General features: G+C 39.6%; 1 long non-coding RNA gene and 1 pseudogene across 1 annotated transcript; both read left to right on the forward strand.

Moving 5' to 3' along the window:
- The first annotated feature begins 1,664 nt into the window (after positions 1-1,664).
- Positions 1,665-2,024, forward strand: LOC147499139 (uncharacterized). The gene is made up of 3 exons (XR_015196300.1): positions 1,665-1,727; positions 1,821-1,874; positions 1,974-2,024. It is a non-coding gene; the product is annotated as an uncharacterized LOC147499139 (long non-coding RNA).
- A 1,538-nt stretch (positions 2,025-3,562) lies between these two features.
- Positions 3,563-5,086, forward strand: LOC147499140 (protein FAR1-RELATED SEQUENCE 5 pseudogene; annotated as a pseudogene).
- The last annotated feature ends 17,065 nt before the right edge of the window (positions 5,087-22,151 follow it).

Consider the following 22,151-nt stretch of genomic DNA (forward strand, 5'->3'; position numbering starts at 1 on the left):
TCATTGCCGCCATTAATGGCTGCGACAAGCTTCCAACAGCATTCACGCCTCCTCACTACCCTCACACACACCCCCTCACAACCAAACATCAACCCATTCATCCACAAAACTCAACAACCAATTAAACCCAAGAAAAACAGCCCAACACCGGCGCCATTAACGCCTCCAAGCTTCACTGCCCTCACTCGACATCCCCACACACACAACCCAACAAACCATTCAAGCCGACGAAATTAAAAACAAACAAAACGATTTACGTGGTGACGCCATTATCGTGCAATCCGAAGCTTCGATGAGCTTCAAAGCCCGACATCAACCAACGAATTTCAACCAACAAAACGCAAAAACGATCTTCAAACCATACAACAAACAACAATGATACCACTCATAGAGGTTTCTTGGCGAAGTTATCGATCGCCATTAAAACCTCCAGAGTTCGAACAGTTTACCCAATTAACAAAGTTACGACAGTTTAATAACAAAATTCGAAATTTAACAAAGTTTAATAAAACAGATGTACACGGAAAACGATAAATCCAGTGAAATAGCAAAATAGCTACTCACCTGTATGAACAGCTCCTACGAATTTCTCCGAGTCCGATTCGTCGCGCTCCACCCTCCAGCAAACCAGCTTTCATCTCTGCCTCCATTTTCATTATTTTATTATTCTCTGAACCCTATTTTCCAGAACAATGTGTTTATATACTTGGGTCCGAAACCCAAGCCCAACACCGACTCGGGCCCAAAAACCAGGCCCACGTATCCCGAGTCCAATCCGACGAATTTTGAAAATAAATAAATTAAATTAATTTATAAATAGAAAAATACGTATTTAAAAATACGGGCGTTACATTTAGCTTTGCAGATCTTGTGATCACACCTGTAAGTAATTTCGCCAATGTGCCGTTCCGCCACTATATGGTCCCAACTTTTCTCCATGATGGTGGTAGCTTTTCAGTAAGTTATAATCATGATAGTTTGTAGTCTGCTGAAGAACTCCACTAACAGGAATGTCACCAATGAGCAGAATTCCATTACCTTTACTAGACAGTTAGACACCAAGAAACTTGTAGCAGGGTCACTCCATTTTTTAAATTTCTCTAATTTAGACACTGTTTTGTTTCCCACCTTTTAAGAATGCATGTGGGCACACTAAAGCACGATTGTGTATCGGGTATCTTTGGGTCATTCTCAGGTGACACTAATGTGTTGAACTCTCACCCGTCATTTTATGGGGTTTATGTATGCTGTTATGGACATGCATATTTTTCAAACTAAACAAGATACCTCCAACATGCTGATTTACCAAAAGTTACTACTGCCTTAATCATGCGGTTATTAATTAAGAAAAAGCAGAATGAAAAAAAGAGATGATGCTTGGATTGTCGCCATAAAGTCATAACTCATAAGCAGATTTGGATCCGGACTCTGTAGAGTGTTTGTTGATGTGTATATTCTTCCTAATTTCTCTTAAAATGAAGCACTTATTTCAATGTTCTATATATAGACTAGATACTTGAACCAAGAGGTTTATTACCAAACGCAGTAACCATTTATGTCTTAGGAATGAACTTACGGGATTTTTTCTTGTTGCCGTATGCTTTCAAGAGCAATCGGTTGAGTACTCGAGAACTCTAAGATTGCCTACGATTTGCATGAGAGGTTAAAGCTTAATAAGGAATGCAAAGATAAGGTTGGAAGAGAAAGGAATTACCCCATCAATAGCAGTAAGCAAATTATTCCTCTTCGATTGTATTTTGTTGCCCAAATTTCTTCCTCCGTTTGCAGTTCTATCTTACATAAACTTCTTTCCTTACCAGAGAATCGCAGAAAGCCTAAATATGTCCGAAAAGAAAATTAGGAATGCTACTGAGGTACTAAATATGGGAAATTAATTTTTTCGACAGTCATAAACAAGCTAGCACTATTTCCATCCTTTCCAAGTTTCCTTAAAAGAATACTCTCTCCTGCAGGCAACAAGTAAGGTATTCTCATTGGACAGGGAGGCCTTCCCATCTCTTAATCCTTTTAAAAGCATCGAGGGAACCAGAGAATTTAGGATTCTTGTAATTATCCACTTGAATCACACTCTTGACAAAATCAGTGGGGTATACCATAAGCCAAAATAAGGCTCCAGCCAAATCTCCAACAACAATCATGAATCGCCTCCTTAACCCCGAAGTGTCATGTCCACTGCGATTAATTGCTTGACACCAAACATTGCAACATTTCCAGAACTTCAAGTGCAAAGGTATGCCTTTGAAGATGCCTCTCAAACCACCTTCGGATCTTAGCAACATCCATTGGACCACCATACTTCACTCCCCACCGGATGAACATTACAATGGTTGTTCCACCCATTTCTGAAGCCACTTTAACATGAGTAATGGTCTATACTATAGTTTCAGGATCAACCACCTCTCCTTCAAGCTCCCCAACACCTTGTTATAGACAAATCGAGTGTGTTTGCCTCAAAAAATCGGGAAGTGTCTTCTTTTGCACAAATCTCTTTAACCAACCACGAACCCCAAAAATTAAAAGTTTACTCCATTGGAAAGCAGAGGTACAAAAGAGTGATTGAGTTGCAAAGCTTCAAAGAGAGGGATTGAGACATTGAGGTGAGAGAGAAAGTGTGGCAGCAAAACAAGAGAGAGAGAGAGAGAGAGGGAGGATTGATAAAAGTAGTAAAAGTGGAGAGTTTGTGTGGGCCAAGGGGGAAAAGTGGAGAGAGAGGAGAGAGAAAAAAAAGTTGCGTGAATTTGTTTAGGACTATTTTTTAGTGGAGAGAAAGAATAGGAAAGAGAAAAAAAAATAAGAGAGAGAAAAGAGAAGTCACGTGTTGTTTTTAGGTCCTGATTTTATTTTGTGCGGACTGGTCCTGACTAGAGCAAAACTATATATATATATATATATATATATATATATATATATATATATATATATATATATATATATATATATATATATATAGGGATCAAGATACAAATGATTTTACAATGAATATAGGCCTTACAACACATCAAATCCTAGGGTCTTCAAGAGAGTTAGGCTTTCATAATTGACCTCAAATATTGACAATAACGGCTCGGCTCAACTAATGGGCAATTAAGCCTTTGACCAAACTATTACGGTTTCTCTATTTCTTTCTCCCAACTTTCTCTCTCTCTCTCTCCTCCATTTCTTCTTCAGAGTTAAGAACACCCCCCCCCCCCCCTCATCTCTTATCTCTTCCATTTGTTAAAAATATTCTACCAAAAATTCGGTGCTCACAGACATTATCTTCCAGTTCACACTTTTTTTTAGGACAATCCACACTCTCATTTACAAGACTTATTAAGGTTTTCAATTTGATTTTTTTTTTCTTTTAATTTACTCTTTCAATTGTATTATATTTCTTTGATTCTTTATAGTGTATTAGTTATGTTATTTTTATTTTTATTTTTCTTCTTTTTCTTAATTTAAAAAAAATAAGCAATATTTGAGATGAACAAAATTAATGGAGTTTATGGATTATTAAGTGGCTAATCACTAAAATTTTACTACAGATGTGGTGTTGTTAAAAATGGAAGAATCACGTACAGAATTTTTTGAAGATATGAGGCAGGTCACCGGATTTTCTGATGAGGATGCTGAACATAATATTCAAACACCATTTGTGGGCATGGGTTTTGATTCAAGCGAAGAGGCGAAAGAATACTACGAAAAGTATGGTCTTAACAAGGGGTTTTCAATCATTAAAAGATCGTCTAACAAATCCTGGAGTAATTGTGATAAGGTGACAAACATCTCTTTTGCATGCTCACATTTCGGGTCATACAAAAAAGAGTTTAAAGAGGAGGTGTCAAGGTCACGGTTGAATACCTCAACACAAAGAGGGGAATGCAAATCACACATGTATATTAAGCTCATTCGAACCACAATGAAATGGGAGGTTAGGCAGTTTTGTGACGAGCATAATCACTCCTTTGTATCACCCTAAAAAAGAAACCACCTAAAGCCAAATCGAAAAATGCCCGATGCAGTGAAAAGTATGGTTGAGCGTTTTTATGACGCAAATCTACAAATAAACAAAGTCAATACTGTTCTTGGAGGTGAAGTGATTGGTGTCAATGATCGTGGTTGTTGGAATCATCTTAAGTGATGTGAGACAAAAACTTGATGTTGGTGATGCTCATTGGGTTTTAATCACTTCCAAAGAAGAGAAATTGATAATCCTCAGTTTTACCATGCTCATCAGTGTGATTTAGAAGGGAGAGCTGTTAATTTTTTTTGGGTTGATGCTAGGTCACGCATGTCCTACGAACAGTTTGGAGATGTAGTCACTTTTGATACAACATACAAGACTAACAAGTACGAGTTACCTTTTGCACCATTCACTGGTGTAAACCATCACTTTCAAACCATCCAATTTGGATGTGCATTGTTACAAGACGAAACGGAGAAGAGTTTCTTATGGCTATTCGAGACTTGGAAGAAAGCGATGGGGGGAAAGGCTCTGGTTTCTTTTATTACTGACTCGGATCCAGCCATGAGAGCTGCTGTTCCTAAGGTGTTTCCTACCACACGACACAGGTTGTGTTATTGACATATTAAGAAGAAGTTTGGTAAAAAATTAGGATATTTGTACTACAAAAAATCAGGTTTCAAAAGGGCCATGAAGGAATGTTTGAGATTTACATTTAGGATTGAGGATTTTGAGAGGAGATGGAAATCATTGATAGTTAAATATGGGTTGACTGAAAATACTTGGTTGGACGGACTTTATAAAGATAGAGAAGCATGGGTTCCAGTGTATAATCGAACTACTTTCTTTGCTGGTATGAATACTACTGGCCGTAGTGAGGGAATTAATAGCTTTTTCAAAGATTATATTTGTAGTACTACTAGTCTGAAGGAATTCGTTCAAAAATATGAACAAGCTTTGAAGACTATAGAAGTAAAGGAGAGACATGAGGATTTTGAGTCGGAGCAGAAAAATCGTATTGTTACTGGAAAAAGTTTTATTTTGAATCATGCAGCAAAGATATATACAAGAAAGATGTATGAAAAATTTAGGGCTCGAGACTTTGATCTCGAAGTTGTATAAAAAGCTAACCTTGTTGGTGGTGAGTTGAATATATATAAGGTGGAGTTCATGCCCAATAAAATTGATGGCGAGAATCAGCATTGGATTGTGAAATGGAATCCACAAACTTGTGAAGGTGTTTGTGAATGTCATCGTTATGAGTTTGTTGGAATACCTTGTGCCCACTTACTAAAGGTATTATCCAAACTTGATGCTTATGAAATTCCTAAATGTTTCATAAAAGAAAGATGGTTGAAAGGGGCTAACTGATTTAGGAGAGATGATAAGGGAGGATCACAATGTCAAGAACAAATTGACGCGATGAACCTTAGCTATTTATGCCAAGAAGCAACTAAATGGGCATGTATTGCCTCGCGAACTCCAGCAAGCTACAAGATATTCTTAGATGGTTTACGGGAACTCGGTAAAAAAATCTCATGTATCACTCCGGGGGAAGTTGTCAACGAAGATGGTCCAAGTGAATCAGCACCATGTGCTTCAAGAGATGACCCTTCTTTGCCATCAGCACCATGTGCTTCAAGCGATGACCCTTCTTTGCCTTTTGTGCTCTTAGATCCCCCTGTTTCACGAACTAAAGGTAGACCCGGCAAAAAAGATGATGCATCACAAGGAAAACATGGTAGATATTTAGATCCTATGGAAGAACAAGGAAGTAAAAACAAAAGAAAATGTTACTCTTGCAATTCTTATGTTGATCATGACAGTCGAAATTGTCCTTCAAAAAAGACAAAGTCAGATCACGAAGGTACAAACTACTATAGTATTATTTATTTATTTTTTACATTTTTTTTCATATAGTCTCACAGTTATTAATACAGTTTCAGTGTATTTTCTACAGGCACATCAATGGTGGAAGGAGCTGAAGATTTGAGTAACACGTAGTATTATTTCTACAGGCACGTCAATGGTAGAAGTCACTTTGTATGGTGCAATTTACCCTGTCTGGGAAATTTTCAGCGGATTGCTGCTGTCATGATGAAAAGCTTCCTTAGTATTCATACTCACACATGCCTTAGTTTCCTTTGAAGAGGCACTAGAATCTTTTATTATTATTATTATTTTATGGTGAAAAATGCCTAGAATGAAGTTGGTTTGAACTGTGAGACTTGACAGGTTCTATTTTCATTCATACCCACAATAGGTATGAACATTGATTGTTCATATCTACCCATGCTGAATGTCAGCTATGAACATTGATTGTGGCTATGAAAACATGAACCCAAAACAGATATGAACAATAACTGTTAATATACCAAATTATGAACATTAGCTATGAACAATAGGTATAAACAAAACAGATATGAACAATAAATGTTCACACCCAAAACAGATATGAACATTGATTGTTCATACCTAAAGAAGGCATGAACAATCCGTGTTCATACCAAAAAAAAAACATGAATCCATAACAAATATGAACATTGATTGTTCATACCCAAAATATATATGAACAATAAATGTTCATACCCAAAACATACATGAACATTGATTGTTCATACCCAAAACATATATGAACATTGATTGTTCATTTTTCGGGGTAGCGCCGCAGGCGCGTCATGGGCCGTAGGCACGGGCATACCCTTGTGTATACAAGTCCATTTAACTTCTTTAACCATCCCTGATACGTTTCACTTGAACATGACGTGAACTTCATTTCAGGCTTTCTAATTCCATTGTCTTTTCTCCTTCAAGTTCTTGTAATCTTTAAGTCTGTTTAAAAGCACAATCCAAAGCCGTCTTTTCCTACACACTTTACTCGCTAATAAGCCCATAAGGAATATTTGTCGTTGGAAAGCATGGGGTGTGTGACCATTTCTTCATATATTTTATCACATATATAACTTCTCAATCAACTATATAGTTGTTCTTCATCAACTGCTTATTAAAACAGATATGAACAATAACTGTTCATACTCCAAAGTATGAACATTAACTATGAACTATGTTGCACGAACACGGATGCGGATGCGGACACGGACACTGACGCAGACGCAAACACTGACTCGGTTATATCTCAAAAAAGTAGGACGCGGACGCGGCAAAGAACGCGGAAATTAATTAATATTTATAATTTTATTTTATATAAATTAAACATTAAAAACTTAATTAAATGTATCAACATTCATAAATTCAAAACTATTAAAGATAAATAGCCACAAAATTAAGTTTAATATTTCCTAATCAAACTTTAAAAACATGTTATAAGTCTTAACAAAACAAAAAAATGAAAAAATTGAGTTTTTTTAATATTATTTTGATTTATTTTTTATTTTTTTAGGTCAAAATCCGCGTCCTGACTGTGTCTTGACCCGCGTCCTGACCATGTTGACCACGTCCAATGGGCATCCATGCTGCGTCCGTGTCCGCGTCCGCGTCAGACGCGGACATAACCTATTAGGAGGTGTGTCCGTGTTTTATAGGCTATGAACAATAAATGTTCACACCCAAAAAAAACATGAACCCAAAACAGACATGAACATTGATTGTTCATACCCAAAACATATATGAACAATAAATGTTCATACCCAAAACATATATGAACATTGATTGTTCATTTTTTTTTGAGTAGCCACCAGCGCGTCGAGGTCTCGTGGGCCGTAGGCGTGGGCATAACTTCAAAGATTGGTGGACGTTTTTCTTTGATAACATGAGGTCACATTTTCAAATAAAAAATATAATAAAATGAGATAGGACAAATTTGCGGTAGATACACCTGGGCACCCTAAGGCTAAACAAAGATCAGTTGATCATGGTACCAAATAGGGGTGTTCATGGGTCGGTTTTTACTGGTTTCGAGTTGCATTCTATTTTTAATGGTTCCTATCAGGTTTGGTTATTTTATTTTATTTTTAAGAAAACCCGAAACTATACCCATTAATTAAGTTGGTTTCGGTTTTTTCTTGGGTTATATATTATTATTACTAAAATTACGTTTTTAATTACGTAACAGATATAAAAGTTAGTTTTTAGTGCGACAATAACACTTATAATGGTCATAAATTCGATAATCTTTGAATTTTTTAGAAAAACTTTAAGTACAACTCATAAATTGTGCGTACGCATGTATTAATTTCCATTTTAAATCGAACAAGAGTACATTATACTATACATACATACATACGATCTATATAAATATATATTACACACTAAATTTAACATATATAGTGTATTAATTAATTCTGCTATTAACATTTTTAAACCCATAACCGCAATAAACAGTTCTAATTCCGATTCGGTTTCGGGTAATTAGATACCCATACACACTCTAGCTCCCAAACATATATAGGATACTCACAAAGTAATATTTTCTTTGCTTGGGATTAAGAAGAGATAATCAAAAGCTCCTGCACATAACTGCAAAGTTTGGTGGACGTTTCTGTTTTGTAGCAGGTGGACACATTTTAAAACAATGGAATTGAAAATTAAGAAATGAGATATGACAAAGTTCTGGTAAACACACCTAGGCAACCAATGGATAGACAAAGATTGATATGTGTACCACATACTTAATGGTTATGAACAATAGGTATGAACAAAACAGATATGAACAATAAATGTTCACACCCAAAACAGATATGAACATTGATTGTTCATACATTTTTTAGGTATAAACAATCCGTGTTCATACTCAAAAAAAAACATGAACCCAAAACAAATATGAACATTGATTGTTCATACCCAAAACATATATGAATAATAAATGTTCATACCCAAAAAGATTGAACAATGATTGTTCATTACCCAAAACATATATGAACAATAAATGTTCATACCCAAAACATATATGAACATGATTGTTCATTTTTTGGGTAGCGCCGCAGGCGCGGCGAGGTCTCGTGGGCCGTAGGCACGGGCATACCCTAGTAAGTAATATAGCAAGGAAACGTACTCAAGGCACATGCCAGCTTGTTCATTATTGTGGATTAAAACCTACAGGCGCGACTCAAGTTCAACTATCTTGGGAACCCTTTGACTGGAATTCCAAGTTCCAAACCACACGGTGAGGATGTCCAGGCTCCACATTACACAAAGATCAGCAGTCTCTTTCATGAGGTCGGACATTTAAGTTGTTAATACTTTTTTTTTGGCATAGCAAAGACATTTAAGTTGTTAATACTTTTTTTTTGGCATAGCAAAATAAGGTATTTCGTATTAGTGTAGAGAAAAAAAAGTTACAGTAGGGAATATCCCTTTACAACAACAAAACTCTTCGAACAATTTAGGCAAACCAAAAATAAGTTCTACGAGGACATTATTTTACAGCTCCAACAAACTCAGGCCAAGAGTTGCTCCACAGGGATACACCCTCCATGTCAAATTTTGAATCCACATAAAAAACTAAATATTGAATTGACCCAACTGAACAACACATTCACCCATTTACAAAGATTTTCATACTAACATTTGTTAAGAGCTATTGCTCATTCTGCTCACACAAGTACTGTACAGGCAAAATTTACTTTACTTTTACAAAGTCTCATCCCAACAACAAAATTTTAAGAGAAAAATCTTCTTTCTAAATACCAGTCTTGAAATCTTGAGCGATTTAACGGTCACGGACTAGACGTTAGAACAGGAGCTTCCTGATTAAAAAGCTTAATACTCTTATGATATTTCCTGATTAAAAGGCCTTCACTCCTTGTTTTGCTGGTGCCGATTTAATTTTCTTCTGCCTTTGTTCCAAGCTGCTTCCTTGGTGTCTTCCCTCCTGTTGACTTCTTTGTTGTTTGCTTTGTTCTTGCCTTTTTTTTTTTTTTTTTTTTTTTTTTTTAAGAGGAGGATGTTATGAAGAAGAAAAAGAGACGGGAGAGAGAGAGAAACACGTTGAAAGGGGAGAGAAAGACCGTGACAAATATATTGGTCAAAATGGCTTGAGCCGTAGTTGAGCACGTGAACTCTCTTGAGGACCCTAGGATTTGATGTGTTGTAAGGCCTATATTCATTGTAAAATCTGTTGTACAAAATCTGTTATATATATATATATATATATATATATATATATATAATGGTAAATCGGAACAGGGTGAATACCAAAAGAAGGTAGAAAAAGACATTCTTCAACAATTGTAACATAAGATTGGCCACCATATTGTGCCTTCGAAGAATGAAGACACCCACTAACCAAAACATGCAAAAACCAAATTTCACAAAACTCAAAATTCATTAACACTAGCTAACCTGATGAATATGGAATTGGTACAAACAGGACACTCGAACAATTCATAAATGTCAGTACGTACTACGTAGCAGGAGTAATAGTTGTTGTTGGTGTTGAAGCAGTATTGAGATGTGAAAAAAAGAAGAAAACTGATGATTGTAATGATGAGATAAAGATGGAAAGAAAACTTTGTTGGTTAATTTCGAGCCTTTTCAGTTTTGGAGAAGAATGATCTTGACCAAATGAAGAGAGGGTTCAATATTTTAATGATGTTGCAAACTTTAAGAGTAAATGAGGGGAGATTTGAGAAAGAGAAAGACGTCTGGTTTCCTAGCAATTAAATTTTGTATTAATGTGAAGCTAACTCGCCGAACAATTCAATAGTGGCGTGTAGTTGATTTTGGACTTGAATTTACACATACGTCCATTAAGGGGTTGTTTGTTTTTTTTGAATTCAGCATTCAGAGCCTCTTAAACTTAAGTTTTAAGCATTTAGATGCTCAAAACTTGTTTGTTTTTTTTAAGTAGTTTAAGCATTTAGTGATACTTTTAGCATTCAGCATTCAGCACCAAAATTTCTTCTGAATGCTGAATTCTAATACTTGAAACAAGAAAGTCCCTTCTTGCCCTTTCTTAAGAACCCAATCTTAAGAACCCATCTACTTTCCTACCTTGACTTTTATGGCTTCAAAATAAGTTCTTCAAAATTTGATGTTGGCGTCCACGGGTTTTTCATTTTTGGGTGAATGATATCCACTTTGTTAAAAATAGAATTACATATATATATTCTGAAAATAAACAAAATATGAAAATAAACCGTTAAAATATATTTGTGAAAGCATATTTTAAATAAATTTATTTATCATTTATTTTTTTCGATAATCCATCTCTTCTCCTCAAATATAATATATATTTTGTTTAACAAGAAATCAAGTTAGTGTTTAAAATAGATAGCATGAGTAAAATTGTCCTAATGATTTATATTCAACCTTCGAGAGCCGTTTTATTCTAACGAAAACAAACATGTTTTTAGAATTCAAAGAATCATTGAGATTTAGCATTCAAAGATTCAAAGATTCAAAGATTCATAGGCTCATAAAAACAAACGACCCCAAAGTCTTATGTAATCTTAAGGGTATAAATGGTAATAAATTTTAGAATGACGAAATAGTCTTTTTTGAAAGCATTGAATAATTTGTTTGAATATTTTATCAAGGTTATTTAGTGGTAAAAAAAAACTAATCTAATTTAAATGTCCATATTAATTATGGTGTACTCTACTAATTGAGATGAATGAGAATTTCCAATCACTAACCTAGCCAGAGGATAACTAGCAATTTAGATGATCATCAAGTTTCATATTAATCAAAAGATGGTCGCGCGGCCCACACACTATCATGGGTTCCAAGATAATTGGCACGTGAAATTCGTCCATCACACTAATATCTATGTATAATTACTCAAATTGTGTAGGTAAAATACATTACACCAGGAATTATTGTGTAATTCCTAAACTTAGGCATGATCAGATATTTCTAATTGTTTATGGCATAAAGTCATAAAACAAACATGTCGAGTAGGTTATTGGGTGCAGCCGTTGAGGTAGATAGGTGTTTGAAAACTTTTTAGTTTGTTGTTGTAGATTTGTTGAAGAGTGGTAAACTTGCCACCTTTTTCATGATCCTCTTCTTTCAAACAACTTTGTTTATTTCCCCATATATAACATCTGGGGCTATTTCATGGATGTTAGATTTACATTAGCAAAGAATGGCTTCTAAGACTAAGAATACATTTGAAAGAGAATCAAACATTGGTCTAGAAGGTGAAGAGGAAGATGAGGAGGATGAGTTGTTCAAATAAACTTGGAGTTGGTCAATCGATTCCTCCTCCACAATGTTGCAAAGAAGGTTTTTCAATGAAAAGGAAGAATGTTCTTCTAGCTAATTGCCTTTTGCCTATTTCGATGTTTCAAGTCTTTGTGCCAACTAATTGTTGGAGAGAATCAACAAAGGAGAAGTGCTTCAAGATGTGTTATGACGATTATGCATGGTCTATATAAACAATTAAGGGTTAACTAGTATTACCCCCACTAGATGGGAAATTAGGGTCTCCCCTAAATACACACAAAAAAAAAAAAAGTGGGTTGACCGAAATTTTTTTGTGTGTATTTAGGGGAGACCCTAATTTCCCATCTAGAAGAATCCTAATTGGCTCATCTAGTAGGGGGGTAATACTAGTTAACCTACAATTAATAAGGGGTTCCCTTCCCTTAAAGCTATATATGGAAAGTTGAATTGCGCGCATACTATACCTTCATAAGCCTCTTCTATGATTATATATATTGATTGTGTCTTATGTAGTGTTGTGATGATCGGATCTCAACTGTTCTAATCAATCACATGAGAGTTGGTAAACATGAGAGTTCTCTAGATTGTTTTCCAGAAAAAAATCTATTTCTGAGAGAATCATGTTTTTAAACAATCTATACTCAATAAATTAGTAGAAATATTCGATCAATTAAACATCCAAAGCAACCTTCATTGTTAGTGCAACTTTCAATCTCTTTAGATCAAAATATCAAATCTTCAATGCGCATTTTTGTTTAGGAAATTTGTAACTAGTTTTCTCCTTCAATGAAGCCTCTGTACGTCCACATTTGAACAAATTTTCTTTTACAGCATTTACTAATTTATCATCTAGAGATGTTACACAAGCAGATTGAATATCCTTCAGCTGAGACACTGAAACCTCTGCTTCGTCATTGCTAATATAGGATAGCATAGTAGGAATTGTTGGGGTTTAATACCAATACCAATCGATTTCCCACTACACAGATAACTCGTATTTGAACAATAACAACTCCAGACAATTCTAAATATTCTCTACAACCAAACTAACATGTCCAACTTGTTAAACAACTATTAACAACAGATAATAATGTAAGGAGAATAACAAACATACTACGATACAAAGATATATCGTGGTTCGGCTAATGGTACCTACTTGCACAAGAGTCAATCATTTTATAAAGTGAGAAGGGAGATTACAATCACTCCTTTCAGTCTCTCACCTTACTAGATCACTTCTCTCTCTTTACAGGCTTGTATCTCTATAAAGGTTATCTCTCAATCTTGATTGCTTTCAAGATTGGGTTTCCTCTCTGTGTGCTATGTATTTTCATGTCTCTGCATGTGTTAGGTTTTGCCAAAAACCCCTAACCTATATTGCAAACTCACAGTTCCACAAAAATAGAATTCTTCTAAATTTAGACATGGGCGCGGACGCGCTTTGGGCAAGGCCAAAGTCTAGCGCGCGCACCCTCAAAACACTGGAAGTTGTCCACGGCATGGGCACGTGCGTGCCTTGAGCAAGACCAAATTAAGCGCGCGCGCTCAGCCTTCTTCATGCAGACTGAACTTCTTTTTCTCCTCATGTGAAGGATAACTCCAACCGTAATAACGTTTCGAAACTCGAAAGGGCACATTGAAGATTATTAGATAGGCAAATGGGCAGTGCATTTTGGCTGCATTAAAAATCTTTAAAAAGTAGGATTGTATCTGAATTTCACAGAATTGACTTTCCCCGGTTTTGCTTTTGCCTCGAATGTGGCTCCAGCCAGCCATCACGAACTCCTTGGTGTCTAGTATTGTGCGATTCGTGCGACAAACAAAAAAGATGGATAAAAGGGGAGTATTCTTTTGTCTGCGACTCACTCCCACAGTATGGTTCATGCATGATTCACTTTCATGTGAACGTAGATTAATTAGTCCTTCCACTGTCCCACTTGGCTCGACTCAAGTTGTTAAACTGTCTCTGTATTGGTATTTGTAAAGGCGTGATTTGGTCTTCCTTTACATATACTAGATGGAGGAGGGAAATGGATTGGAATATTTGGTTGGGACCGAAGTTCGTGTTGGATGCGAACTGCCTACGTATCTTGCTCTCGTGTGTGTGTGGAGAGTAAAATCAGGTCTGGCGTAGTTCATAAGAGGAGTATTTATAGGTCTTGAGAGTGGATCTCCATCTCCCACGTGTAAAGTGCAACACAAACGTGGGGTGGAGATCAAGGAGTCATGTGAGAACTTCCCTCATAGGTCTACTGTGATGATGGGGGTGAGTAGACTGGACCAGTAGCTTGCGGTAGTGGTCAGTAGCTGGCGGCAGTGACTGATGTCTGTACACCTTTGCTCATGATTGCTTCTGGAAGGTAGATTGATCTCCGCAATAGGATGATTTGCGTGTTGGTGCGAACTGCTGCGGAACGCTCTCTTATCTTGTGGGTGTGACCTGCTCCAGGTCGGTGTAGTATGTCCGCTCTACTGAACATGTGCTTGATATTCTTTGAAGGAGAATATCACTCCCTTACAGAGCCCCCTCTCAATTGGGCCGCCGTCATCAAAGCGCTCTGCTGAGAGAACGCCGCAGCGCGTGTGAAGTGTATGGGGGACGACCTGTGCTACCTCGCGAGGTGGTGGGTGCGGATGGCACGCGTGTGTCGCGACGCGGAGAGGATCCGGCGATTCTGAGAAAAAGCGTCGCGGCCCCATTTTTTCGGGATTGAAAAGATAGGACATCATGCTGGAAGTCGTGTGCGGCTAGGGCTGAGTTGTAATCATTTGCCTTGGAAACTGGAGGGGCGGTTTCTCAAAAACTACGCTTGTGTTTGAAACGTCACTTTGCTGCTTCGGTTTGGAGAGAACACTTCACTACCCCAACATTGTTCAGGTTAGTTCTTCTGCCATTGTTGGTTTTCTGCTTTGCTGTTCCTTAAAGCTGTTAGGACGTTAGCCTAGCTGCTAGTGGGTATATTGTGAGTGGGAGAGGATAGATGTCTGAGTCAGACGATACACGATCTGATGAGGTGTGTGAGGTTTCACTTGGGTGGGAGAATGAGAAGGAAGAGACGAAAGAAACGGTTTGTGGGGGGAGTGAGGGTGTTGACGAGGATGATGTTGTTGATAGGGCAGAAGGTGGGGAAGAGGATGCTCGATCTGCGTCTGTGGTTGCTGCCACTAGCACTTCAGGTCGTAGTGAGAAGTCGTCGTCTAGTGGGCTGCCTCTTAGGGTTGTAGATAGGCATGCTTTGACGGCGTTTCCTCAGCTGAGGGAGACGTATGGTATAACCGTAAGCGGACTGGAGATCTACGAGCCCGATCGGTATTCAAGGGTCTTCAGCGATCTGTATACCCCACCGAACTATGGGGTTATAATCTGTGAGGGGCAGCTGAGGGCTCATCTGACGATTCCGCTCTCTAAATTGGTCTGCCAATTTTTAAACCGTTGTGGCAAAGCGCCTGTTCAGTTTATGGGTAACACTTGGCGTCTGCTTAAGGTGTTCAACATGTTGAACGCGAGTGGAAAGTACCGGATAGAGGTCGATGATATCATTGAGCACTTCTTCTTAAAGCGATCTCGAGCTTATAACTTCAGCTTGCACACGCGAGCTACGCTATCGAGCGTTATAGATGGTGTGAGTAACGAGTCTTGGGATAAGAGACCGTTGTTGTTTGTTGGGAACTTTTGTGCTCATGGGTTCAGTGTGGAGAAAAGGACATGTGACTTTCTGGGTGGGTACTCGTACGCTATCTTAGGTATTCTGATGGTGTATTGATTGATTTTTGTGCTGATGACTCTGTTTTATTGTTTGTGCAGATCTTGCTCTAGAAAGGGAAACTGATCGGCAGGAGATTGAGAGGTTCACGCGGTTGACCCGAGCTGAGAAAAGGGCAATACTACCAGAGGTCGCGCACTTCTTTGAGGAACGGGGAGGGCCGGCGATCAGGAAGAAAAGGGTCGCTCAGAAGGCGAGGGCACGAGGTAAGGTGACTGGGGGGATGTCGAAGAATCCGAGGATGGACAAGCGCAAGAGCAGCCTGGTGACCAGAGAAGATAGGAACCGAAGTCGAGCTGGGCTGCAGCGACCTAATGGAGGTGCTGGGACCTCTGGGGCGAGGCCGGAGAGGAGCGCAGAGGACGCTCCTTATGACCTGGACGATGCTCTCTTTGAGGTCCCTGAGCGGACTCGCCTGCCAAAGAGGAAAGGTGATGATGCTGGGGTCCGACCTGCTAAGGTTGCTCGGGCAGCGGAGTCTATGCCAGGGGCTGGCGGTGAGGGACGAACTGGGGGGAGGGCGCCTCGGTACTCAAGGGCGAGGCCGATTCCTAACTTAAGCATTCTGGGTGAGGATGTAACCGAGGTCGCTCCGACCAAGGTCGCTGAAGGCCCCTCTGGCAAGATGAAGGGGAAAGCTGTGATGAAAGAGACTGGTAGAGGTCACTCCAGCGGTTGGAAAGATAATCTGAGCGACCGATGTAATGCGATGGATGAGGCGATCGGGCGAAAAAACGCCACGTGAAAGCCGGTCGGATCAGAACTAAAGTCGCCACTGATAGCGGCTTGTTTGCTGGATGGGGTGACGCTGGATGGAGACAGAAAGGACTTGGACTCCAAGGGGCTGGATGCGAACCTTGTTGCAATGGATAGAGCGCTGTGTCTGGTAAGGTCCTTGTGTGGTATGATCTTTTTTGTTTTCTCTTGGCGTCTTGTTAGTGCTTGGTACTAACTTAAGGCGGTGTCTTGAAATTCTATCTTAGCTTATTGCGGTAGGTATCGGGAAATGAAGACGACCGCCGGTTCCGAGATGGAGAAGACGAGGGTCGAAGCCGCTAAAGGGATGAGCTCGCGACCTTGCGAGAGGTGGGGCAGGCTGAAAAGAAAGAACTGGATGCTCTGAAGACCCAGCTCACCTCGTTGACGCTGGAAAAGACAGCTTCTTTGAACGAGTCGGTGGAGCTGAAGCACGACGTGGAGGTACTGAAGAGCCAGCTAGGCGCAGCAAATGCCTATGCTGCCAAATGTAAAGCTGCCACTCTGCAGGCGAAAGATGCCTATGTTGCCATCCTTGCTGAGGTAGAGGAGCTGGAGAGAAAATGTGATGACTTGCTAGAGGGACGAGATCGTGGATCTGCTCTGGAAGGCAGGAGCGGGTCGCTCGAAGAAGTTGGGGCTGTTCCTGCGGTCGTGCGTTCTCCTGTTCCTGGTATTGTGACTGATCAGCTCCAAAGTCCTGGCGTTCCGGAAGTGGCTGCACCCAAGGTAGGGGGTGTCTGCTGGCGATCCGAGTGGCTCCCATGCTGTGGATGATCTTCTTGTTGGGAGCTTTGATGATGTTGTTTGAAATGATTTTTTGTTTATGCGTGTAAATGGCCTATGGCCTGAAACAAAAGAACTGGTTTCCTGGGATAACCTGGGCAGTTCGCTCTTCTTTTTGTTTGGCTTGGTAACGAGCTGCTTGGGCTCCGTTCTTGTATTGTGGGGCTCAAGTAGTAAAGAATGGTGGCTAATCTGAGCTGGATTTCCTGAGTAAACTCAGTAGCTTGGTTAGTCTGCGAACTGCTGCATGACGTAGGTCGTCATATTGTTTATAACTTTTATGAAACCTTGTCCTTTGCTTCCGGTAGCTTTGTGTATTTTGCATATGGCTGCGATTCGTAAGTGTGTGCTTGCATTTTGCGACCTGTGCTTCCTTGGGTCGGTCATGTTTGGTGCCCAATGTCAGCGTTTGTAGGTTGTACGGCACTTGAGGATGCAGGGTGCGTTCTATGGCCTGGGTTTGCTGGAGCTACAGTACGTGCGTGGCACGTGTAGGAATATGGGCGGTCGGGAGTTTATGCAATGATGGCTGCCGGGTGGCTTGGCGTTTGGTGTCTCGAGGTATTTATGATTTGTCTTGGGAAGATACGCTACTTCGCCATAAAGGGGGCTGTTCGTGGAAGAGCAAAGGCATTTGCTCTTTTTGCTTCTGCAACTTGCTCTTTTGCGCTTGTGGTGCTTCATCTCCGTCGCTGCTTATTCAGGTAGGTATGACTTCTCTTTTTGGCTATATCTTGCAAAAGGAAGCCTATAGCTTGATGGCTGAGTCCTGTAACCTCGGTTTTGCTCTTGTAGATTTCAACATGGTTATGGGGCGCAAGTGCGTGCAAGGGGAGGGCAGTGTGAGAGAGACTTCTCCTCTGATAATGGAGGAGATGAAGTTTCACCCTCTCCTGCATGGAGATCACGGTAAAGGGAAAGCTGTCGCTTCCGGGTCCATGGGCAATAAGCGACCTAATAGCTCAGGTCGCGCAACTGCTGGCATCTTCTTCCGATCGCCCAGTCAGGTGAAGGATAATGGGCGAGCTACTGATAGTTCGCCCCCACGTCTTGGGGATGTGGGGAGCGAATTCTTTTATATAGGTAAGACTGGGAAGAAGCGTTCTGTGAAGCGCTCTGACTGCAGCTTTCAATCGACACCCATAGCGACCAGTCTGCTGAAGGGTATCGTTCTGGATGGTGACAAAGCGGAGCTGGAGGGTGTAGATATGGAAATGTTGTTGGGGTCCATGGACATGGCAACCTGTATGGTGAGTGTTTATCTGTTAAACTTGTACTCTGCCCTGTGAACGATCTTGATTTTGGGTTTGTCTTTGTAGTTTCTAGCGGCTACGACAAATTGAAGAACGTTATGCAGCACGCGGATACTGATGATAAGAAGAGGTTGGATGCGATGACTACCCAGTACCATGCTGCTGCTGCTGAGAATGCTAAGCTTGTTATAGCAATGACCGATCTGCAAGAGAATTTGGCAGACGTCACCGAGTATGCCAAGCAATGCCAGCGGGTTGCGCGTGAGGCTCAAGACGCGTACACCACGGCCTATGCCGAATATGCCAAACTAGATGACAAATACTGTCAGCTGAGAGAGGTATCTGGTGGTGAGGGTACGTGTCACACCCTGAATTTCGACAGAATTCGGAAAAACATGATTTGTTCCCGACTCTTCGATCTCCGAGGTGTGACGCACTCTCCACTCCCAAAAACCCATAAACAGTTTAAATATGCGGATAATTAAAAACCAATAAAAATTTCAAATTAACAAAAGTCCTCTTCATTACATAAATTAACAAATGAAAATGCAAATAACCTTATCTCAACTGAAAATCTATATCACCTCAAAGGAAAACAAAACATATCCTGAGATGCAACGCTAACGCAAACCACAAGCAGCAACCAATCTTCTTCAACACTAAACCCGTCAAGACTTATCAACTATGTTCATTTAATGAACACACCCGATAAGCAAACATGCAAATCGGGTCAGCATTATAAAAATGCTGGTGTGAGTAGCTCTAACATACAACATATACTTATACATATATATACACAATCTATAAGGCAGTTAGTTCCTCCACCAAGGCGCCTTAACTTTCAACGACTAATACAATATCCTTAAGTACAATAATTAAGGCCGGTAGTTCCTCCACTGAGGGGCCTTAACTTCCCACTAACCACACAACAAACCATACGCATAAATAAATAAGGCATGTAGTTCCTCCATCGAGGCGCCTTAGGTTCTAACTAAACAAATAACCAACATATTACCGTAATTAAATTATTTAAGGCTTTCTTTGCGTGTCCCTAAAATCACGTCATATCTATGTCTTACCTAGTTTTCCTGGCTACCACAATCGCTACCCAACGCCAAACATGTACATCCACATGCCTCCCCTTACATAATGTACCACTCCGTGCATAACTACCGGAGGGATGCCGCGACACCGTAACCCTCACACGAAAGCCATTATGTAAGTACTGCCACTATTTGGCATAAAATATCGCTAGCGTCTCGTTCTATTTTGCGAACGGAATAATCAAACCACTATTCGCTCGCCCGGAAGGGCCATTCAGATTCACTAAAACGCCAGAAGGGCCAATCATATTACTTACGCCCGAAGGCCATTCAGATTCACTGAAACGCCAGAAGGGCCAATCATATTACTTACGCCCGAAGGCCATTCAGATTCACTGAAATGCCAGAAGGGCCAATCATATTATTTACGCCCGAAGGCCATTCAGATTCACTGAAATGCCAGAAGGGCCAATCACATGAGTTGTGGTAGCTAGGTTCTAGGATTTTCGTTACGTAATTTATTCAAGTGTCATACATTAATGACTCATAATAAATTTCACTATATCACATGCATGTCAAATACATTATTGCACTAAGCCACAATATATAGAAATATCTCAATTATATCTCATAACCACTTTCATTCTTTCACGTGCCAATACATTATTGCACTACGCCACACTCCCGTGGGAAATATTCACAATTACTCTACTAGCATCTCACAGATAACGTAATGCAGTGTTTATACATTTATGTCTCCAAAACTATTGCATTCAATATATATATCCCAACATATTATATAATGTCACAATATCAACGTCAAATCTTAATTAGATAATGACAACCAAATTTATACAAGCTTCCATAGCATTTTAGCATTTGATTTGTCCATACAATTTACAACATACAACGTAGCACAATTAAACAGTCAAAAGCCCACCATCAAAGCCCAATACTCAAGTCCATAAATCTAAGTCCGTATATAATTTAATACTCGTAACAACATATATATCAAATTCTTATTATCAGAATTCTCCTCTAGTTACGTGTCAATATTATATTGCACTACACACTACTCACGTCAAATCTTAATTAGATAATGACCAACCAAGTTATACAATTTTTGACAATATTTTATTACTATATTTGTCCATATAATCAAATGTGTGAAAAACTGGAAAAAGTCAACATTTCATAGTTAATGGTCAAAGGTCAAAGTCAACAGTCAACGGTCAAAGTCAACACGTCATTGTCAAAGTCAAACTGTCATTTCCATGTTCGACAGGTTCAGGGTCATAGCCATGGTTCATGGCTAAAGGCAATGTGCATGGCTCACGGGCTCATGACCAAGGTAATGGTTCGGACCCAACTGGCCAAGCCCAAACCTTAGAACCCGAAAGTCTAAAACCAACTTATTTATTCTACGACCCAATTGGGATCTATATTAAGTCCTATGGGTGGCCCCAAACAATATTAGAACCGGCCCCAAAACGGTTAAGTGGTTCGGTCCAAAAATTGAACTCAAACCGACCCAATCAAAACAAAACCGATGTGGTCCTACCCCGAAGGAAACTAACTAGTTTTGGACCAAAGAAAACAAATAAAAGGTTGGCCCAAACAACTAACACAAACCGCCCAAACAAAACTACCAAGGCCCAAAAACTGAACTCGCCCAAGCCCAAGAGATGAAATAAAGGTCATCTCTTCTCCAACAGCCACCACCAAAACCGGCCACCCAAAAATCGGCCACTACCCCTCACTTCATCAAACCGATTTTACTCCTTATCAAAAACCAAACACCTTTAATAAAACCAAAAACCCCCAAATCATTCAATCCCTATCTCCTTCAAAACTAGATCTAAAACCCATCGACCTCCATTAACGCCTCCTCTCCGAAGCTTTGGCGCCCGCGATTCGACAAATTCCCACACACTACAATCACTATACCCTAGTCTAGGTAAAAGCCCCACACTCCAATCATACTCAAAAACAGCCCAACCACCGGTGCCATTAACGCACCTCCGGAGCTTCAGTAGCACCATTAACAGCCCACACACACCCCCTTCACTACCCCATCACCAACAACCCTTACCAGTACACAACCCAAAACCCACCAACCAACAACAAAGTTTTCTTAAATAAAACTGGCGAGTTCTTGTCGGCCGCCATTAACGATTTCTTCGAGCTTTCCCTTTCCAGCACCCATTCCATTGACAATAACCAAACTTCAATACTACACTCCCGACATAAATCAACAAATACTAAGCCACAGTAAAGAAAAAGTGCAACAGATAAACAGAGAAACAGGACGATTTCAATAAGTTGGACTTTAACTCCCTTAACGGGCATAAAGGTTCGTCAGCCAATTCCGAGTTTCAACAGATTTTAATCAGTTTTAATAACGACAGTTTTACCAATGACAGGACGAATATTAATAACATAATAATTAACATATTTT

The sequence above is a fragment of the Coptis chinensis genome, chromosome 5 (genome assembly GCF_015680905.1).
Source record: "Coptis chinensis isolate HL-2020 chromosome 5, ASM1568090v1, whole genome shotgun sequence".
Lineage (NCBI taxonomy): Eukaryota > Viridiplantae > Streptophyta > Magnoliopsida > Ranunculales > Ranunculaceae > Coptis > Coptis chinensis.